The sequence below is a fragment of the Adiantum capillus-veneris genome, chromosome 18, assembly GCF_014529385.1.
Source record: "Adiantum capillus-veneris isolate H3 chromosome 18, ASM1452938v2, whole genome shotgun sequence".
NCBI lineage: Eukaryota > Viridiplantae > Streptophyta > Polypodiopsida > Polypodiales > Pteridaceae > Adiantum > Adiantum capillus-veneris.
The window spans coordinates 3,825,109-3,846,239 of record NC_140948.1 but is presented as its reverse complement, the minus strand read 5'-3'; positions in this window follow the sequence as shown (position 1 = coordinate 3,846,239).

The window sequence follows — 21,131 nt, the reverse complement described above, 5'->3', positions numbered from 1 at the left end:
TTTTAAAAACTGCATAACTTAAGATTGTCGTCTTTTGGCTGTGTAGAGGTATCTTGGAAGTAGGTTGTACTTGCTAAGTACCTTTTAGGATTGTAAGATTAGATTAGGATTTTGAGAATGATTGATAGAGTAGACAAGTCCTAAGATCAAGGCTTAGAAAACCATAAAAAACAAGTAGGCGAGTGTTTGTGGACACTTTCCACAACCCCATTGCAGTAGAACCTAGGAGTAGAGTAAGCAGAATCCAAGGTGGGATTTCAGAACATTGCTCTATCCAAAAGAATCAATTGTGAGTTGTTTATGTGAACTTGCAAAAATTTAGGTCTACGGCTAGAAATAGCACCAGAAGACTATCAATCACTGAATCCGACTGGAGAGTATGCTTTAAAAGTTGTATGAACCAATGGATAAGCTTAAGGACGCATTCGAGGTAAAATTTCAAGAGTTTGCAAAAACTCAGATTATTTACTTTTTCTTGACATTTTAGGCCAAATTACGTTTTGACTTGACTCAGAGACTTAAAATAGCTCATGAAGAGACTGTTCAGTGAAAAAGTTCAGAAAAGTGCTCATTTTAGGCCTAAAGTAAATATTCACGATTATTTACTTTTAGCTCAAAACTGACCAAGGTTGATACCAGAGACTCTATGCACGTGTACAAACATCTTTTGTAAAGGCCCATAGAATTTGGACCATCAAACTGGCCAAAAACTTGGTAAAAACTTAATTATGTACTGACTTTTGAGAACTTGAATGTAAAATTGCGAAACTTTTGTTCAAACCAAGTGAAACTTGACTCATAGGCTTATATTGAGGTGTTAAACAACTGTACATGCTCAATTGACCAAAAAGATGCAAAAATTTACCAAAAGTAAATAATCACGGTTATTAAATTTCGTCCCATGTTTCAATTTTTTTGCTCAACCTAGCATACCACCAGTTTTAGCATGTTCTATTAAGCCCACAAACCAAATTTGGTAAGATTTAAATCATTGGAGTGAAAATTGTGGCCAAAATTGCAAAGTCAATATGCACACACAAAATTGTTAACCATTTGAATAGGAATTATCCAAACTTGATGAAACTTGGCTAGGGAGCTTAAGTTAAGCTGATGAACAAATCTGTGTCAAGATTGTGACAAAAAATTGCAAAAAAATAGCAGGAGCAAATAATCACGATTATTTACATCTGCTACAAAAATTAGACATTTTTGCACATTTGAGTATACCACAAGGTCAAGCATATAAAGTAGACCCCACAAATCAATTTGGGTGAAATTTGGATCACAAAAGTGAGACTTAAGCCAGATTCTTGAAAACTTAGTCTGTGGATACGAAACAGTTGTTGATAACTTGAACAAATTTTGTTCAAACTAAGTGGAACTTGTCCAGAGACCCTAACAAGTTGAGTACTTGGCAAATCAAGCCAAAAAGTGTAAAAAATTAAGAAAAGTAAATAATCGTGATTATTTACTTTTGATACACAGAGACACCATTTTGGACTTTTGAGCTTGTACAGTGTTAAACCAACATAATACAAGGTCACCAAGAAATTTTGGGTTCAATCAGATCCAAATTAGTACATGTTCACTCAGTTTGCAGGTTGTTGATTAGTCCTTTGTCTTTTTGCAAAAGTAGAATTTGAAAGACTCAAGTGCTGACTCACTTAGCTCAAATTGAAGAGATACACATAAGCCAATCACAATAGTTAGCAAAAATTGTACAATCATTGTGAAAGAATAGCTAACTTGATTAAATCTGATACAGGAATCGGGTTATAGATAAGGAATTGAAAGCTTGACAGAAGTTGCAATCAGGTCATCAAGTGGAAGAAGTTGACAACAAGTCAATTTGACGGTAAGTACTCTATCCAGGGCTTCACAAGTCTATATGAATCTTAGATTTGGTTGTATACTAGCAAATCAAGGCATATTTGGAGAGACTACTAGTAGAGTATCCACCAAAGAGAGTATGGACCAAGGAGATCACTTGGATACTATCCTTGAAGAAGTCTTAGCAGCTTTTTCAGAATCAACATCTAAAATGTCTTCCTATTTGACTCATTCATAAACCGGAACAACAGTGCTATATAAGCACATACTCTCCTTTTATAAGGCTAATTGCCATGGAGCTCAGGTTTACATGGATCCTAATGAAGAGTATGTCATTCACATTGATGACCATGACATAGAGTTTGAAGAGAAAATCAGGGCAAACAAACAAGGAAAAATGTACATGGATAAAAATGAAACTCAGTATTTACAAGTTGAAAACCCTGACGTAATAGACAAATGGGGGTTATAAGTAAATACCATAATTCCAGATATGGCAGCAAAAGAAGGACCACCGACTTTAGAATTTGAGGGATACGATCAAGTTGATTTGAAGCCTTTGAAACGTCTTAGCACAGATAATCCTAGGATCGGAGTCTATTGTTGGGAGGATAGAAATGCTAAAGATCTTCTATGGACTTCTCATGCCAAATCAGGACAACTAACACCCATGAAGATCATCTATATCTTCAAAATCAAAGACAAGGGTTCAATAGATCTACCAACCTACCTGTTTAGGGATTGTTATAACAATAACTTTGTTATGATGACTCATGAGGAGGTGGAACAAAACAAATACCAAGGGTACTCCATAAGGGATTGGATATTGGGCCAAGGACAAACTAGACCAAGATATGAACTCTGCAAGAGATCTTTTGAGAGTAATGTTAAAAAACTAGAAACTACCTCATCACGAAGAAAACCGGGTGACACTAAAGCCAGTCTAGGGCTACAAGAGTCACTATTTCCAACAGACTGGTTTGAAGGACTCGGGACAGGACCACCTACCAAGAGACCAGGAGTTGAACCAAATAGACGTGTCAGATCAGTTGATTTTTAGAAATGGGTCAAAAAATACGGTGGATCTTGGGACCCATATGACCACTTAGCAAGCTTTAAGCAAGTGCTAAGAGCAAAATGCATATTTGATTTCCATACTCAATTTGAGGGATTTGGAATGACATTAGAAGGAAAAGCACATACATGGTTCCAAAATATTTCACCAAGGTCAATCATGGACTTAAATACATTAGCTCAAGGATTTGTAGCTGCTTGTTTCAAAACGGGGATCAAACACAATACAGTAGCTCAAATCTATAGCTTAAAAAAAAAACAAGGTGAGTCTGTTAGGGATTGTGCAACTAGAATGAAACAATACATTGCAAGATGGCCATAGCCTACAAAAGAAAGATTAGTATCATTGTTTCTAGAGGGACTACTAAACAAAGAACTTCATGCTAAATTGTATAGCAAGAAACATATGACCCTAGAAGAGTGTGTGTTAGATGCTATTGACTTAAGAGACAATTGTGATATTTTCAATGAAGAAGATGTCCCTAAGGATAACCAAAGTGAGAAAACAACATCCACCAAACCGACACAAGTGGAGAAAAATGCTATAGCACCGCTTACAACCATAGAAGATATGCTCAAAAGAATGAATAAAATGATGAATAACATGCAAAAAGCACATATGAGGGTGTTAAGTATGGAGCCTGATTTACCCCTTTGTAATTTTCTTTGGTAAAAGTGCACATTTGTAAAGCCCCCATTATGAGGAGAAGCCATCGTGCGTGAAGGAAAATCACTCGCCGAAAGCCAAAATTTTCACGGCCAAAATTCAGGGGCAACTTTAGGGGCGTCGGGGGCAGAAGCCCCCGACACTTTTTCCCCCCTCGCCGGAATATTCCTTTTCGTCGAAATATTATGGCCGGACGGCGGCCAAAAGTGGTCGAAAATCGACCGGTCGGTTGGCCGATGGCCGTAGTCAATGGCCGGTGGCCGGTGGCCAAATTCAAAAGAGGATTTGTCTACACAAGGGCGGCCACACATGGGCGGATAGGAGGGTCCGATTTGGACTTATTCACACAAGGACGGCTACACATGGCTGCCTCTCATGAGAGAGGGCAACCCTTTTGGCCTATAAAAGGAGGCCATTTCTACACACATTTCAGAGTGTGAAGTGGATGCAACAAGGTGGGTGTGAGGTGGTGAGAGTGAAGCAAGGCGGGAGCTCCAAAAGGGTATAATCCCTTTGTAAACTACTTCTTGTTTTGAAGTACTAAAGCCATTGAGTGGCTGCTTTCCCGTGGACGTAGCCCACATTGGGTGAACCACGTATATCCTGTGTACTCTTTCTCTCTCTCTCTCTACTCTATAATCTCGTGTATGTAAATCTATCTCTCTCCATTAAGTAATCTACTCAATTATCTATTTAGCTACGTCTTATTTCCTAACAACTGGTATCAGAGCAAGGTTTGCTCGTAGCTAAATTATTTCAAGGAAAGGACTCCTTGAATTGAGCGGGATTTATGGCGGAGGAAGGGAAGCTCAAGATTGAGAAGTTCAACGGAAAAAACTACCAACATTGGAAGATGCAGATTGAAGACTATCTCTACCAGAAGGACCTCTATTTGCCACTAGGCGGTCTTGCAAAGAAGCCCGCAACAATGGCAGATGAAGCATGGATTGTCCTTGATCAAAAGGTACTGGGAACAATCCGGTTAAGCTTGGCGTCAACGGTGGCCTTCAATGTTTCGGAGATGAAGACCACGGAGGACTTGATGAAGTCACTTGACGACTTCTACGAGAAACCATCGGCTTCCAATAAGGTATTTCTTATGAAGCGCTTGTTCAATCTAAAGATGGAAGAGAATGGTTCAATTGCAGAACACCTAAATGACTTTAACACAAAGATAAGTCAACTTCGATCGGTGAAAATTAATTTTGATGACGAAGTGCGAGCTCTTCTTATACTATCATCTCTACGGGATAGTTGGGACAGCCTTGTGATGGCTGTAAGTAATTCTATTTCTGGCACAAATACTCTTAAGTTTGATGATGTTGTGGGTGTTCTCCTAAGAGAGGAAATACAAAGGAGAAGCACAGGAGAATCATCAAGTGCTGCACTGTCCGTGGAAACAAGAGGAAGGCCTAAGGAGAGGTTCAAAAACCAAAAGGGTCGTGATCGCTCAAGGCGGAGCAAGTCAAGCACAAAGTCTGTTCTTGAATGTTGGAACTGCGGCAGAAAGGGCCACGTCAAGAAGGATTGATGGTCCAAGAAGAAGAAGGAGACAGAGCCTCAAGACAAAAAGCCAACATCAGAGGCCAATGTGGCAGGTAAAGTAGAGCAAGATGCTCTAATTCTCTCATTAGACAATGTGTCTAATTCTTGGATAGTAGATTCCGGGGCTTCATTCCATGCGACACCACACAAGCAACATTTCCAAGACTACACCAAAGGTAATTTTGGGTATGTATACTTGGGAGATGATGAAGCTTGTGAGATTGTCGGCAAAGGTACAATTTCTGTCAAAACTGCTAACGGAAATGAATGGAAGCTTAAAGATGTTAGGCATGTTCCTTCTCTTCGCAAAAATTTGATCTCTACAGGACAATTGGACGATGAAGGTCACAACATTGCATTCGGAAACAAATGGTGGAAGATCTCAAAGGGATCTTTGGTGGTTTCCAAGGGAGAAAAGGTTGGTACACTTTACTTGTGTACTGTTAGTACACAACCTTTAGCTTGTGCAGCAACTACAGAAGTTGACAGTGCGGTGTGGCACTACTGGCTTGGGCATATGAGTGCCAAAGGAATGCAAATCCTTCAAACAAAGAAGCTTCTACCAGGTTTGAAAGAAGTGGACTTACAGTTCTGTGAAGATTGTGTTTATGGTAAACAAAAGAGGGTAAAATTTCAAAAATCAAGAAATGAAAGAAAAAAAAAAACTTGAGTTGGTTCATTCTGATGTTTGGGGTCCTGCAAGTACACCATCACTTGGTGGCTCATTGTACTATGTAACATTCATAGACGATGCGACTAGAAAAACATGGGTTTATGTCATGAAGAATAAATCCAATGTATTTTCCATATTTCAAGGGTGGAAAGCCTTTGTGGAGAATGAAGCAGGTACCAAGGTTAAATGCCTCAGGTCCGACAATGGAGGCGAATATTGCAGCCAAGCTTTTGAAAGCTTTTGTGCTAGCAATGGCATTCAGAGACAAAGGACAACCCCAAGAACACCTCAACAAAATGGGATTTCAGAAAGGATAAACAGGACAATCATGGAGCGAGCACAAAGCATGTAGCTACATGCAGGCCTACCGCTTGAGCTTTGGGCGGAAGCTGTAAGTACGTCCGTGTACTTAATCAACCGTTCACCCTCAACGGCAATCGATGGGGGAGTTCCAGAAGAGGCATGGACAGGTAAATTGGTGAATTATGCATTACTCAAAGTGTTTGGGTGCGAGGCTTTCATGCACATAGATAGAAGCCTAAGATCAAAGCTAGATGCAAAGTCCAAAAAAGTGTTTCTTCATTGGCTATGGAGAAGGTGACTTTGGGTATTGCCTATGGAATCCTGAAGATGGTAAAATCTTAAGGAGTAGGGATGTAATTTTTAACGAACAAAATATGTACAAAGATTACTTGGAAAGAAAACAAACAAAAGAAACAGGTGATGAGTACATGGAGCTTGAGGACAGTTGAAGACTCAAGGACTGCAAACGGTGACAATGTGCAACAACGTCAACAAAATGAGGAGCCTCAACCTATTCCCGGAAGATCTACAAGAGCAAGTAGACGTCCAGAAAGGTTTGTTCCTTCCTTCAACCATCTCTTGATCTCAGATTCTGGAGAGCCAAAATCATACGAAGAAGCTGTGCAACATGAATCCAAAGAAGAATGGACGAAGAGCATGCAAGTGCAGGTGGACCCACTTCATCGCAACCAAACATGGGAGTTGGTTGAGTTTCCTAAAGGTAAGCGGGCACTTCAAAACAAATGGGTGTACAAGCTGAAGGAAGAAGAAGGTGGGAAGAAAAGGTACAAGTCTAGGCTTGTGGTAAAAGGGTTTTCTCAAAAGAAAGGTATTGACTTCAATGAAATATTTTCTCCTGTTGTAAAAATGAACTCAATTAGGCCTGTCTTAAGCCTTGTGGCTGCTCATGATTTAAATCTCGAGCAAATGGATGTAAATACGGCATTCCCTCACGGTGACTTAGAGGAGGAAATCTACATGCTTCAACCAAAGGGGTATGAAGTAAAAGGTAAGGAGAAAATGGTTTGCAGATTAAAGAAGAGCTTGTATGGTTTAAAGCAAGCATCAAGACAATGGTACTTGAAGTTTGATTGATGGATGTTGGATCATGGATTCACAAGATGCAACTCAGATCACTGCGTCTACACGAAGAATTTGGGAGATGGGAAATTCATCATCCTAATGCTGTATGTTGATGACATGTTGATTGCAAGTGCTAACCTACAGGACATCAAAGACCTAAAAGAGGAGCTGTCTAAATCTTTTTCAATGAAAGATTTAGGTTCTGCAAAGAGGATACTTGGTATGAAAATATCAAGGGACAGGACGAAGAAGACAATAAAGCTATCTCAAGAGTGTTACATTAAGAAGGTACTAGAAAGGTTTGCAATGCAAAATGCAAAACCAGTTTCTACACCTTTGGCTGGTCACTTTAAACTAACGAAGGATACGTGTCCAAAGACACAAGAGGAGATAGCCTATATGTCTAAAGTTCCATATGCTGCAGCGGTAGGTTCTCTAATGTATGCTATGGTCTGGACAAGGCCAGACATTGCACATGCAGTGGGAGTTGTGAGTAGGTTCATGGACAACCAAGGTAAAGAGCATTGGCAAGCTGTGACGTGGATACTTAGGTATCTAAAAGGGACAATGTTAACCCTCACGGCTCACGGACACCCCATCACCTACGACGGACGTGTATTATGTATGATTTAGAGTCAGGTACCGGGCTTGTCGGACCAATAGGGAAAGGTAGAGTGATCGCCGATGAGAGGCGCACTTTAACTTGGACATTCAAGGGATTAGTTGGTTAAGCATGGGCGCCCAAGTGTGAATGGGGTGAGCTCCTATAAAAGCCAACTAAACCTAATTTTTACTCATTCTCTCATTTGTGCAATTGAAGAGTGCTCTTGCTCCATCTCCATCTTCTTCTTCTTCACCTCCTTGTGTGTGTGTGTGAGAGAGAGAGAGAGAGAGAGAGGGAGAGTGTGTGCGCGATCGAGCATTACGAAGGCACGACGGCGGCGAAGCGGTTGAGCGCGGCACGACTGCAGCTTCTTCTTCATCGCGGCGAGGAATCCACCACGAAGGCGAGCGTAGAGCGGTGAGTGACACACCCTTTGTTTTCTTGAGCTTGCTAGTTTAGGCATGTTGTGTGCTTGGAGCCGTTTGTGGCTCGCATACGGTGTATTGGCAAGTCCCTTGCTTCGACAGTGCGGCAAGGAGCGCACATTTTTGGCGCCGCTGCCGGGGATATGCATTACACTAAGCTCGGTTAGCACTTTACGCTTCCTTGTGGTGCAATTTGTATCATAGGAAAGGCAGGGAAGGAGTGTGTGGAGGTTTCTGTTTTTTGCGTTTTCTGCAATTGCTGTCAAGTTTCAATTTCTGCTATTGTCTGCGTTTTTTCAATTTCCGCAATTTCTGCATTTTCAAGTTCGGCGTTTTCAATTTCCGCAATTTCTGCATTTTCAAGTTCGGCGTTTTCAATTTTTGCGTTTTTCTGCATTTCTGCTTTTTTTAAATTTCTGCAATTTCTGCATTTTCTGCATTTTCTGCGTTTTTTCCTGCAATTTCTGCATTTTTTGCAATTCTGCATTTTTTGCATACCTGCGTTTTCAATTTCTGTATTTCTGCACAAAAAAAAAAAAGTTTTTTATTTTATCTCCCAAAAAAAAAAGGAAAAAAAAAGAAAAAAAGAAAATAAAAATTCGGAAATAAAAAAACGCGAGTGAGCGGGCGGCGAAATTTTTCGAAAATAAAAAACGTGACTCTTAAAACGGACGGGTTGGTTTGTATGAAAGATAGATCGAGATCATTTTCCCAAGCCCAAGCCCAAGCCCAAGCCCAAGCCCAGGCCTCAGTCCTCAGTCTTATGATATATACTAGACTCACTCTTATATATATACCCTACTCCCTCAAGAGAGAATGAGAGCATGTGGGACAAGTCCTCCACTCTCCTCCTTTCTCTTCCCACTTGCACCCTTAGACTTTCTAGTTTGGGCCTAGTTCCCTACTGGAAATTGACAGTTTTAGGGATTCCGAGAGCATAGAGTGACCAAACGGAGGGCTGTAAAGCACGGCACGACCCTCTGACCGATACGCTCGTTTTGAGCTATCACACGGCCCATTCCACGACACGCTCTAAAAAATCTAGCAAAAAAACAAACAAAAAACACGCTAAAAACTAGTCACAAGGCCTCCTAGAGCAGCTTTTTGACACCTTAGGGTATCAAAAGCACATGCACTTACGCTCTGGGCGGGTGCTAGAACACGAGCATATTGAGGGTGCCTCTGTTCATACGGACACCCATCACCCATCCACGATAAGCTCTAGACCCTCAGCGGGGACACAAGGTAGCACCACCCAAGACCCTAAAATAGCCGCTAGTGATTCCTCCTCCGACTCAGAAATCATGGAAGCATACCCTACCCAAAACACTGAGAGAGAAGGCCATGCACCTCCCGAAGCTCCACAGCCTAGTACTAGTATGTTTAGCCGTTTCATGGAAACATTAGGTAGAGCTACTCGCTCAGAACCTGATGCAAATGAAGCACACAAAGAGGATGGGTTGGACTCTGACACACCTCTACGATACCCCATTGAGTTAAATAGTGCCTATGGAAAAGTGCTATATAACGCCTTATTGGACACGGGTGCTAAATACAATCTGCTATCCTATGGGGTGTGGTGTCAGTTAGGGAAGCCACCTCTATCTGAGAGTATTATCCAAGTCAAGGGTGTCAACAAGAAAAAAACTGCGGTTTTTGGAATCTGGCACACTTCTGTCAGTTATGACAATGGGGTGGTAGCTCAAGACTTTTTGGTCATGCCTACTGGAACTATGGAGGGTAATATAAACCTAGGCCGCACGAGGATGATAGCCACCAAATGCACTATTGATTGGGGGACTGGGGGTGTTACAACGCAAAAACCAACTCTTAGCCCTACCACTCAAGCCATAGTCCCTCAGATATTGCCCAAGGAAATAAAACCCAAGACATTGCATGTCCAGGAGGTTGAACCATACATCCCCATAGCCCAACTCTCTAGAGCTTCAACTGATGTAGTTGAAAGAAAGCTTGAGACACACAAGAACCATCCTAATATAACAGAGAAAACATACAAGTGGGTCCCTAAAACCTCTGTAGTGAGCATGGTTGATGCAAAAAAACGGAAACCTAGTAAGAACCGTACCACTCACTCCAAGAAATGTAAAGAAACGCTGCGTTGGATTCCTAAACGACTATTGGAAGCCCAAGGATACTATGAAGGAAATGATCAAATCTGGGTGCCCAAACGTAAAGTATACTCTTACCTGTCACCTGGCCCATGTAAACCCAATCCTGTGGCTCCAAAACAAATTGAAAATCGCGGAAAGGAAAAAATCATGGAATGTTACACACCCGCTCCCGAGCTAGTTTGGGTACCAAAGAAAGAACGATTTGTTCCACCTAGCTCAGGAAGGGGGGAGTCCCATGAAGCTTCTAGCTCCTCATGTAATACATCCATAGAGGTAAAAGCTTCTACACAGCCTCCATCTATAGTAGTGGACCTCCATGAAGCTACAAAAGAATCCACACCTCCCAGTGTTCAAGAATCACCTGATGAACCACTTCAAGTTCGATCTTGGGAGAATACCTTACCACCCTTACAACTTGACGAGGCACCTAGGGTAATAGAAAACTACTGGAAAAAATCCTCACCTATTACCAACTGGAACAATTGGTTTCAAAGGGTGACAAGCTCATTTCAAACGGTATGATCTACCCAAGGAAGGGGGGAATGTTTGTGGACATCCATCATTCACTTGCTTCCCTCTCAACCTTTTTCCCTGACCTCTCAATTCCAATCTTAGGGAATGTACATATAAAGATTTATACTCACAAAAAAAAAGAAGAAAAAAAAGAGCAAGAGCAATTAGCAAGCGAGTATGCACATTAAAGTCAAAACATTGACTCAGACCTACACATTCACATCTGGTACAGTGAAACAGAAACCTATGCCATAAAACACCTTTGATCCTCATCACTTGAGTGATGGAGGGTAAGTAAGATTAGTACGACAGAGTGTTTCTGTTTTAGAGTTGAGTGATTAGCAAAGTTCTCTTTTCCCACTGATGTGCCTCCTAGAGGTATTGTTTGTATTTCATAGTGTGTACAGGAACGTGTTGCTATTGATAGCATTTGGACCTTCATGGAACCTTCAAATCAAGCGCGACCATCAACACAAACAGGTGTTTCTTGTCCATTAGCATTGCCTTTATCTTTTTGCATCCATGTTTGTCTGCTTTGATTGTGATTGGTAGCATAATATTCAGCGCATTGGCTTAGTATCAAACATTTAATTCAATGTAATGTTTGTCATAATCACTTGTCTAGGTTTAAAAATCAAGCAGTCCGACTAAGCTAGTTTGACCAAGTTAGGTGTTAGAGATCTTCTCTTAATACCATGGGGAGTGCCTTCCTAATAATCAATGGTTACTTAGGTTCTTAATCCGATTTAGGCAGCATTGTGTGAAATGTACTAGGGCTTTCTAGTGGGCTTAACCCTAGTGACCTTTAGCTTAAGAATTATAAAGGGAGTTTACTAATGTGATGAGCCTGGGGAGGGTAACAATGTTTTATGACCCCCCAAAGTTACAAAATTTAAATGTTGAAAATGAACAAACAAAAAATCAAAGTGCCACAATGTAAAATCTTACGCTGGAAGAGAAATCTCGGCTTGAATTGGTACTTCACTCACATGTATTGCCTATGGTACTAGAGCCCTAGAGGTTCCCAGTGTGGGCGCTTTTCCTTGAAAAGCAAAAAACCCAAGGCATACAAAATAAGCACCCACTTCATAATTGAATCAATGTGAAAAGACTTTGGGGGGTCAAAGAAAAAGTAATCAGTCAGGCGATGATTTCATGAGAAATTCCTTTTATGGTAGCTTAACTACAAAGTCTTCTAGGTATAGCCTCTAGTCAGCCCTCGAACATGAATACTTGGCTCTCGCGATTAAACAACTTAATTGACCAGAGAAAATTAAGAAGCTTACCCATGGTATTAATATTCGATCTCTAGTGCTTTTGACCGTCATATTAGCGACCCCAGACTTGTTTAATTTTCTACCTTTACATCTGTTTATGCATTTGATTACATTGCAATTTAATGTTCATTGCTAACAAATTGTTTGAAATTCTTTTACCAATCAATGTGTCTACCTAAAACTGCATATGCTTTTTAAGAGAATGCAATTACTGTGCCAATGTTGTTTGATTTTGCAGTGATTGAAGAAGGCTAAGGACATTCATCTCAAATGCTCTTCCACCTCGACGATCCAGCTTCAACTCAATAGCTTCCGAGGACGGAATCTACATCAGGAAGGGGGGCATGTTAACCCTCACGGCTCACGGACACCCCATCACCTACGACGGACGTGTATTATGTATGATTTAGAGTCAGGTACCGGGCTTGTCGGACCAATAGGGAAAGGTAGAGTGATCGCCGATGAGAGGCGCACTTTAACTTGGACATTCAAGGGATTAGTTGGTTAAGCATGGGCGCCCAAGTGTGAATGGGGTGAGCTCCTATAAAAGCCAACTAAACCTAATTTTTACTCATTCTCTCATTTGTGCAATTGAAGAGTGCTCTTGCTCCATCTCCATCTTCTTCTTCTTCACCTCCTTGTGTGTGTGTGTGAGAGAGAGAGAGAGAGGGAGAGTGTGTGTGCGATCGAGCATTACGAAGGCACGACGGCGGCGAAGCGGTTGAGCGCGGCACGATTGCAGCTTCTTCTTCATCGCGGCGAGGAATCCACCACGAAGGCGAGTGTAGAGCGGTGAGTGACACACCCTTTGTTTTCTTGAGCTTGCTAGTTTAGGCTTGTTGTGTGCTTGGAGCCGTTTGTGGCTCGCATACGGTGTATTGGCAAGTTTCTTGCTTCGACAGTGCGGCAAGGAGCGCACAGACAACAACAAATGCTTTGTATTTTGGAGGACCTGATATTTTTCTTCAAGGGTATGCTGATGCAGATATTGCAGGTGACAAAGATACTCGAAGGAGCACTACCGGCTATGTATTAATAGTTGGAGGCACAACAATAAGCTGGGCTTCAAAGTTGCAGAAAGTGGTCTCACTTTCTACCACGGAAGCAGAGTATGTAGCAATGACGGAGGCAAGCAAAGAAATTCTATGGCTTCACCGATTCTTAGAAGAGATTGTATTCAAACAAGACAATTGTGTCTTGTACAGTGATAGCCAAAGCGCTATTCATCTTGCGAAGAACTCAACCTTTCATTCAAGGACAAAGCACATTGAGGTGAGATATCACTTCATACACACTCTTTTGGAAGAGGGACAGCTAAAGCTAGGAAGGTGCATACAAGTGAAAATCCTGCAGACATGTTTACAAAGGTGGTCAACAAGGAGAAGTTGAGCTTTTTCTCATCTTCAATCGGCATTCAAGGATAAGAAGCCATGATGGAAAGAAGTCACCACAGGTTTGGTTTGGAGATCAGTCTCCAAGTGGGAGATTGTTAAGTATGGAGCCGGATTTATCCCTTTGTAATTTTCTTTGGTAAAAGTGCACATTTGTAAGGCCCCCATTATGAGGAGAAGCCATCGTGCGTGAAGGAAAATCACTCGTCGGAAACCAAAATTTTCACGGCCAAAATTCAGGGGCAACTTTAGGGGGCCCCTGGCACTTTTTTTCCCATCGTCGGAATATTCCTTTTTGTCGGAATATTATGACTGGACGGTGGCCAAAAAGTGGTCGGAAATCGAACGGTCAGTTGGCCGGTGGCCGGTGGTCGGAAGTCAATGGCCAGTGGCCGGTGGCCGAATTCAAAAGCAGATTTGTCTACACAAGGGCGGCCACACATGGACGGATTGGAGGGTCCGATTTGGACTTATTCACACAAGGACGGCTACACATGGCTGCCTCTCATGAGAGAGGGCAGCCGTTTTGGCCTATAAAAGGAGGCCATTTCTACACACATTTCAGAGTGTGAAGTGGATGCAACAAGGTGGGTGTGAGGTGGTGAGAGTGAAGCAAGGCAGGAGCTCCAAAAGGGTATAATCCCTTTGTAAACTACTTCTTGTTTTGAAGTACTAAAGCTATTGAGTGGCTGCTTTCCCGTGGACGTAGCCCACATTGGGTGAACCACGTATATCGTGTGTACTCTCTCTCTCTCTCTCTACTCTATAATCTCGTGTATGTAAATTTGTCTCTCTCCATTAAGTAATCTACTCAATTATCTATTTAGCTACGTCTTATTTTCTAACAGAGGGGACCAGGGCAAGGGATACCTCAACAGAGACAACCAATTAGGCCACAAAAATGGTGTGCAATCAAGGGTAAATGGACCAACCATGAGATCAATGAGTACTATTATTGACCAAAGTATGATGGAAATGTTCAATACATGCCTATGAGGCCACAAGGATAACCCATGTACATATATCAGCCTAATATGGCCCTAGCTCACAGACCACTGATGGGTATGGAAAGACCTCAACCTTTGTTGGTCAACAACCTCTATATCCTGGACATAATGCAGTTCCCGTAAAGTACATGTATTCAAAGGGAGTCATAGATGAACAAGCACTAGTGCCTATTACACCCTATGCTGAGCCTAGTCCATCTACAATAATGGTAGAAGGAGATTGGTATAATTCACATCCACCACCAATGGAAGAACCTATGACTTATACTACACCAGAGCTTGCACTGATGTACTATGTAGCTAATCAAGGTGTTAGACCTCCGATGATAAGACCCATGATTAAGACAAGAACTAGAAACTGTCACAACTGTGGTGCAGATGATCATTGGAAAAATAAATGCCCGGAGCCTGACAAGAACATTAAGCCAATTGAAGCTTATTGCATACAATGTTGCAAAAAGGGAGGACACTCCCCCGAATATTCTCCAAAAAATCCTTTAAACAAGGGTAAAACAGTAGTGAACGTAGTCCAAGTGATACCTAGTAGCTCATCTGAGAGTGAACCTATTGTTCCGATCAAGGTAATCACCAAAGCCCACGCTAAGAAAAAGAAACATAACTCCTCTGATGATTCGGATAATACTAAAATCTTCTCTCAAAAGACCAAAAGAAGCAGAAGCAAAAGGTATGAGATGAGAAAACAAAAACAAAGAGCTGAAATTGAGGAGAAAGAAAAGAAACTATTCCAGGAAAAAGTGAAAGAAACTGGAAGCGAAATTAAGGAAACCACCGTGAAGTCTGGAGGATCAATTTTGGTAGACAAAATTTATGAGCCAATCAACACAGCCTTGGAAGCTTACCAATCGGGACTTAAAGCAGGCCAAAACATGGAAAACAAATGGAAAAACTATCCTTCTCCAAATATGGAAGCAGCTAAGCTTGAAGCTTATCAAAATTTGGTAAGAACTACTCAAGAGATGCTGGAAAAACAAAAACCCAAGCTCGAGAGTCTGGCAAAACCTGAGGAGCTTGTGGTATGAACCAGTAAAGAGAAATCCAAAGTGGTGGTAGAACCCCACCTTGAATCAAAAGAGCCAGAACTCATAGTGCTTGACATCAAAGATGCCTTTGATGGAATCCCGTTTGTAGAAGAAGATTGACCAGGACACTTATGGAAAAAAGTTAGAGAGATTAATGATCGGAGCCTAACTCTGAAGTCAGCTTCTATAGAGGTAGTTTGGTTAGACAATTTGCCTTCTGATATGGACATGGATGTACAATCCTGGTATGGGGATTGCGGATCTGAAGTGTCAGGAATGTCTAAACCAATGATTTTGAAAACACTACCCTCTTACTTGGGAGATAACGAATATGAATGCATAGTGTGTAAAACCACTCAGATAAAGAGAGAAAAACAGACCCTAGAAGTAGACAACATCCATTCAATCACGTCTACACCCATTCAATGCACTCTTACTTTAGGAGAACTGTAAAAAATCAGACCATATTTATGTAATGATCTACAAAAAACTCTAGAGAAAGTGGGAATAACAGGGCTAATCGCAAAAAGTTTGGGAAAACTGAAACACGAAATGGGTAACAAAGAGATTCCATCCATTCCAATGAACAAAGTCGAACAATACTACGAAGGGAAAGAAGGAAACACAACCCTTTCATTGAGATATAATGATATACAAACCATGGCAATACTATATAGTGGGGCAGGCATAGCCATAGCCATGAAAGCAGTATGGGAATCGTGAGAAAAACCAACCATTAGACAAAATCAAATGAAATTGCAATTGGTTGATGGACACATTAAAAAACCCTTAGGACTGCTTGAAAAAGTGATAGTTAATTCTTGTGGAATTTATTATCAACACACTTTTGCAATAGTGGACTTTGGAAAGAAACTCAATTATGAAATCATCTTGGGAAGACCTTTCATTCGACAAGTACAAATCATCCAGGAGTGGGAAAACAATTATCTGTACTTGAAGCAAGTGGGATTAATAATAAGGGTTAATCTAAAAGATCACACTTACAGAGATGTCATGAAAACACCCATACAAGAATTTGACTCAGTCTCTTCAACTAAAACTAAACTTCCGTCTTGGTTGAACAAAGACACACCTATTTGGATGTGTGGAGCCTCAAAAAACAGGAGTTTAAAACGAGAAGAATGTATCTTAGAAAGGTATTGCACAGATGAAGCCTATGTACCCAAACCCTTTCTAGAGAATTTGTTTGATCCATTTGAGTGGACGCAAATTTTAGCAACAATGGATGTATATGGAAATACGTCTATGCCTACTCAATTTTGCAAAAATGAGGACGGCTATGACATAATTCCCATACAAATGATCTCAACCCTTCACATTGAAAATGAAATTCTAGAATCCAAGGACTTGATGAAGGCTCAAGAAGTCTTTTCAAACCTCTACTATGATGCAACAGATGAGTTAGAAGAACATTCCACTACCTCAGCTGATTCGGGGTTAGAAAAAGAACATGTGAGAGCTAAACTACTCATGAAAGGAGGGGAGGAAAAGTTTTGTGACTTTCCAAACCAAAAACCGAGAAGACACAAATGGTATAGAAGAAAAAGAGACATAAGAAACTTGTAAGCTAGAACTATGCCATCAGTCTCCAGTAGAACACAGTTTCTGATGCAGATAGATGCACATGATTGTGTCAAAGACAAAATCAATGGTAGATATCCTTTACATGAGAAGAAGGAAATGTCAAAAGCATCAAGAAAAACAAAAAAAGAAACTCAAGCCAAACCTAAATACTAGGATAAGGATTTAACCATGACACGAGTTGAATGAAGAAAGAAGTATCAAGAGTTGAAGAAAGCTCTAAAGGAGATACATACCATTGAAATTGAAACCAATGAGGAGGAAGGTAAAGATGTCATGAGTGTTCCATCCCATTACAAGGAATATACTCTCCCGATCAAAGAGTCATAGTCGAACAACCTGCCAGGGAACTACAAAAACAGGGCGAGTCCTACGAAGCACGTGAAAACGCAAAAAAGATAGATCTGGTCGAACCAGGAGAAGAGCCTAGACATGCCTGCATTGCAAATGACCTGACAAAAGAAGAGGAAGAGCTTTTGTTAAGCTTACTAAAAGAATATTGAGATATCTTTGCTTGGTCTTATAAAGATCTCAAGGGAGTTAATTCAGAAATGTGTCAACATACCATACCGATGAGAGATGATGCGAAACCAAGCAGACAAAGTCCTTACACTTATAATAAGACATTTTCCAGGAAGATCAAAGAAGAGATAGAAAATCTAAAGGAAGCCAAATTCATTTATGAAATTGAACACACAGATTAGGTGTCTCCAATTGTGGTAGTACCCAAGAAAAATGGAAAACTAAGAGTGTGTGTCAATCTCAAAAAAGTGAATGCAGCTACCATTAGAGACAACTTTCTTCTTCCAATCACTGGGCATGTTTTAGAACGAGTTGCAGGAAAAGAAACTTACAGATTTTTAGATGGATTTTTGAGATACAATCAACTCTTGGTTGGCCCTAAAGATCAACATAAAACTACCTTTGCAACTGAATGGGGTATTTTTGCCTATCGGGTAATGCCTTTTGGGTAACTAATGCTCCTACCACCTTTCAAAGATTAATGAGCCATGCTTTTAAAGAATACCTTCGGAATTTCTTGGAAGTATATATGGATAATCTATGTGTACATTCATCAATCCGAGCTGATCATTTTGAAAACCTCAAAAAGGTATTTGAAAAACGTAGACTTTATAGGATTTGCTTAAATCCTCAAAAGTGCACATTTATGGTAGACAAGGAAAAGTTCTTGGACATATAGTGTCTAAAAATGGCATAGCTACTGATATGGATAAAATTCATGTTATTGCTGATTTGCCTAGACCGACAACAGTCAAAGGGGATCAAGCTTTTATGGGACATTGTGGATATTACAAATGGTTCATTTACATGTACGCTATAATTGCAAAACCCATGTATAGCTTGATTACACACTTTGAATGGACTGATGAGTGTGAAGAATCCTTCATGAAGCTTAAGCATGCTCTCACTTCAACTCCAATATTGAAAGCACCAGATTGGAATAAGATATTCCACATACATGTAGATGCTTCCAATTTTGCCATTGCGTGTATCCTAGCTCAACCAAAAGATGAGAAAATTGATTTTCCTATTTCTTATGCTAGCAAACAGTTGAATATGGTAGAGAAAAACTACACAACCACAGAATGGGAAGGATTAGGGATAATCTATGCCGTAAAAAAGTATAGATATTACCTATTAGCTAACAAATTTGTTTTCTTTGTGGACCACCAAGCCTTATTGTACTTGGTCAACAAGCCATGCAACACAGGAAGAATAGTGAGATGGTTCATCATTCTTTTGGAATTTGATTCCATTGTAGTTGTGAAAAAGGGAACCACTCATCAAAGGATAGATCATTCATCAAGCATTATATCAGGAGAACGATCATAGGGAGTAGATGATGATCTACTGGATGCATATCTATTCTTCCTGAAAATAGTACCTTGATGGTTGGAAAACATGGTATCCTTGATGACCATAGCTCAAGTGGATTTGCAAATACCACTTCCTATTACAACTGGATTAATTGAGCAATTGGCTATGTATCAATCACTAGTTGAAAGGTTGTACACAAGAAATCAAGATGGAATATTGCTTTTATGCATTAATCTTGAGGAGAAAACCCAATACCTAAGTCAAGCACATATTACCATAGTAGGACTTCAATTTGCGGGAGACCAAACTATGCAACGGATCTTGAGACTTGGAGTATTTTGGCCAACTATGAGGAGGGATGTTCACTCATTTGTGGAAAATCGTCCTCAATGCCAGAAACAAGCACCCATACCTCAAGTGACATTATTCCAAATATTACTTGTTCCTAAGTGGAGTAACTATCTAGTTACTTACTTATCGAGTCAAATATTTCCTAAGGATATGAGTAAACACCGCCAAAGAGAACTTGAAATAGATGCAAGAGACTATGCTCTTATTGGAAACCAATTGTATAGGATAGGAAAAGATCAACATTTGTGTCGTTGTGCAAATGAAGATGAATATATTCCCATTATAGAACAAGCACATGCTGGATTAGCTAGGGGTTACTTTTGTAGTGAGACCACCGCAAGAGCAATCTTAACGGCAGGCATGTGGTGGCCAACACTTTTTGCAGATGCCAAATAATATTTTTGAAGGTGTGATGCATGTCAACGAGGTAAAATGCCAACCCGTGTAGATAACATGCCCTTAAGACCAATGATGGGGGCAAGAGCTTTTGCAAAATGGGGTATAGACTTTGTTGGGCCAATACAGCCACCTGCTTATAGAACTCAAGCTCAATATATTATTGTATCTATGGACTGATTGACCAAGTGGGCCGAGGCTAAAGCAAATCAAAAGAATGATGCCAGAACCACAATCGAATTCTTGTGTGAGAATGTTTTCACAAGATATGGACTGCCAATAGAAAATGTCAATGATAGGAAAACTCATTTCCTCAATGAGATAATTGAGTATCTGCTTAATGAATTTATGGTCATCCATAACAAATCGGCTCCCTATCACCCACAAGAAAATGGACAAGCTGATCATACAAATAAAATTCTTAGCTCGGTATTGACTAAAGTGGTTAGTTTAGGACAGACATATTGGGAAATGAATCTCCATGCCACTCTATGGGCTTATCGTGTTTCATTCAAAACAGCTTTAAATGCTACACCCTTTAACCTTGTATATGGTCTTGATGCCATACTGTCTATATAATTTCTATTGCTGATACTAAGGGTTGCTAAGGATCTTGAGTGGACTGAACATGAACTGTCAGAGAAACTGGAAGATTTAGAAAAGCTTGATGAGCAAAGGCTAACTGCTGTAGCTCACATCTATGCACAAGAGTGGAAACAAAAATAGTGTTTTGATTCCCATCTAGTCACAAAAATCTTCAAAAAAGGGGACTTAGTTTTAGTCTATTCCCTTAAGCAAACATTCCCAAGTTTAAGAAAAAGGGAAACGGATCGTTTGTCATTGAAGATGTATTTCCAAGTGGAGCAGTTAAGCTGTCCACCCTAGATGGTGAACCAATGGCTAATTGGATTAGTGGATGCCGTTTAAATAAGTACAATTTGCCACTAACCAATGAATTGTTAGAAAAGATACATGCAACAAAGCAAATAAAGATAAAACGATAGCAGGTCATTGATGAAGCCCAAGAGGAAGCTCGCCTTCGAATACTCAAAAGGAAAGCTGCTCTCAAAAAGCAACAAATACCTATTCCCGTCAACACTCTGGAACTACATGACCAACTATGGGAATTACAGAAAGATGAAGTATCAACACATGAAGAATGGCTAGATGGAATGGACCTTCGCATTAAATTACAGCTGAAGAATCATCACACAGATGCATTGCTTGATGCAGGAGCTTGAGTAAATGCAGTCAGTTATTCCACATAGAAGAAAGCAACAAGTCAGTCTTTGACAATAGGAATATCGACTATCAAGGGATGCAACAAGAACCCAACATGGACATTGGGAGTAGTCAACTTAAATGTGATAGTACATGGA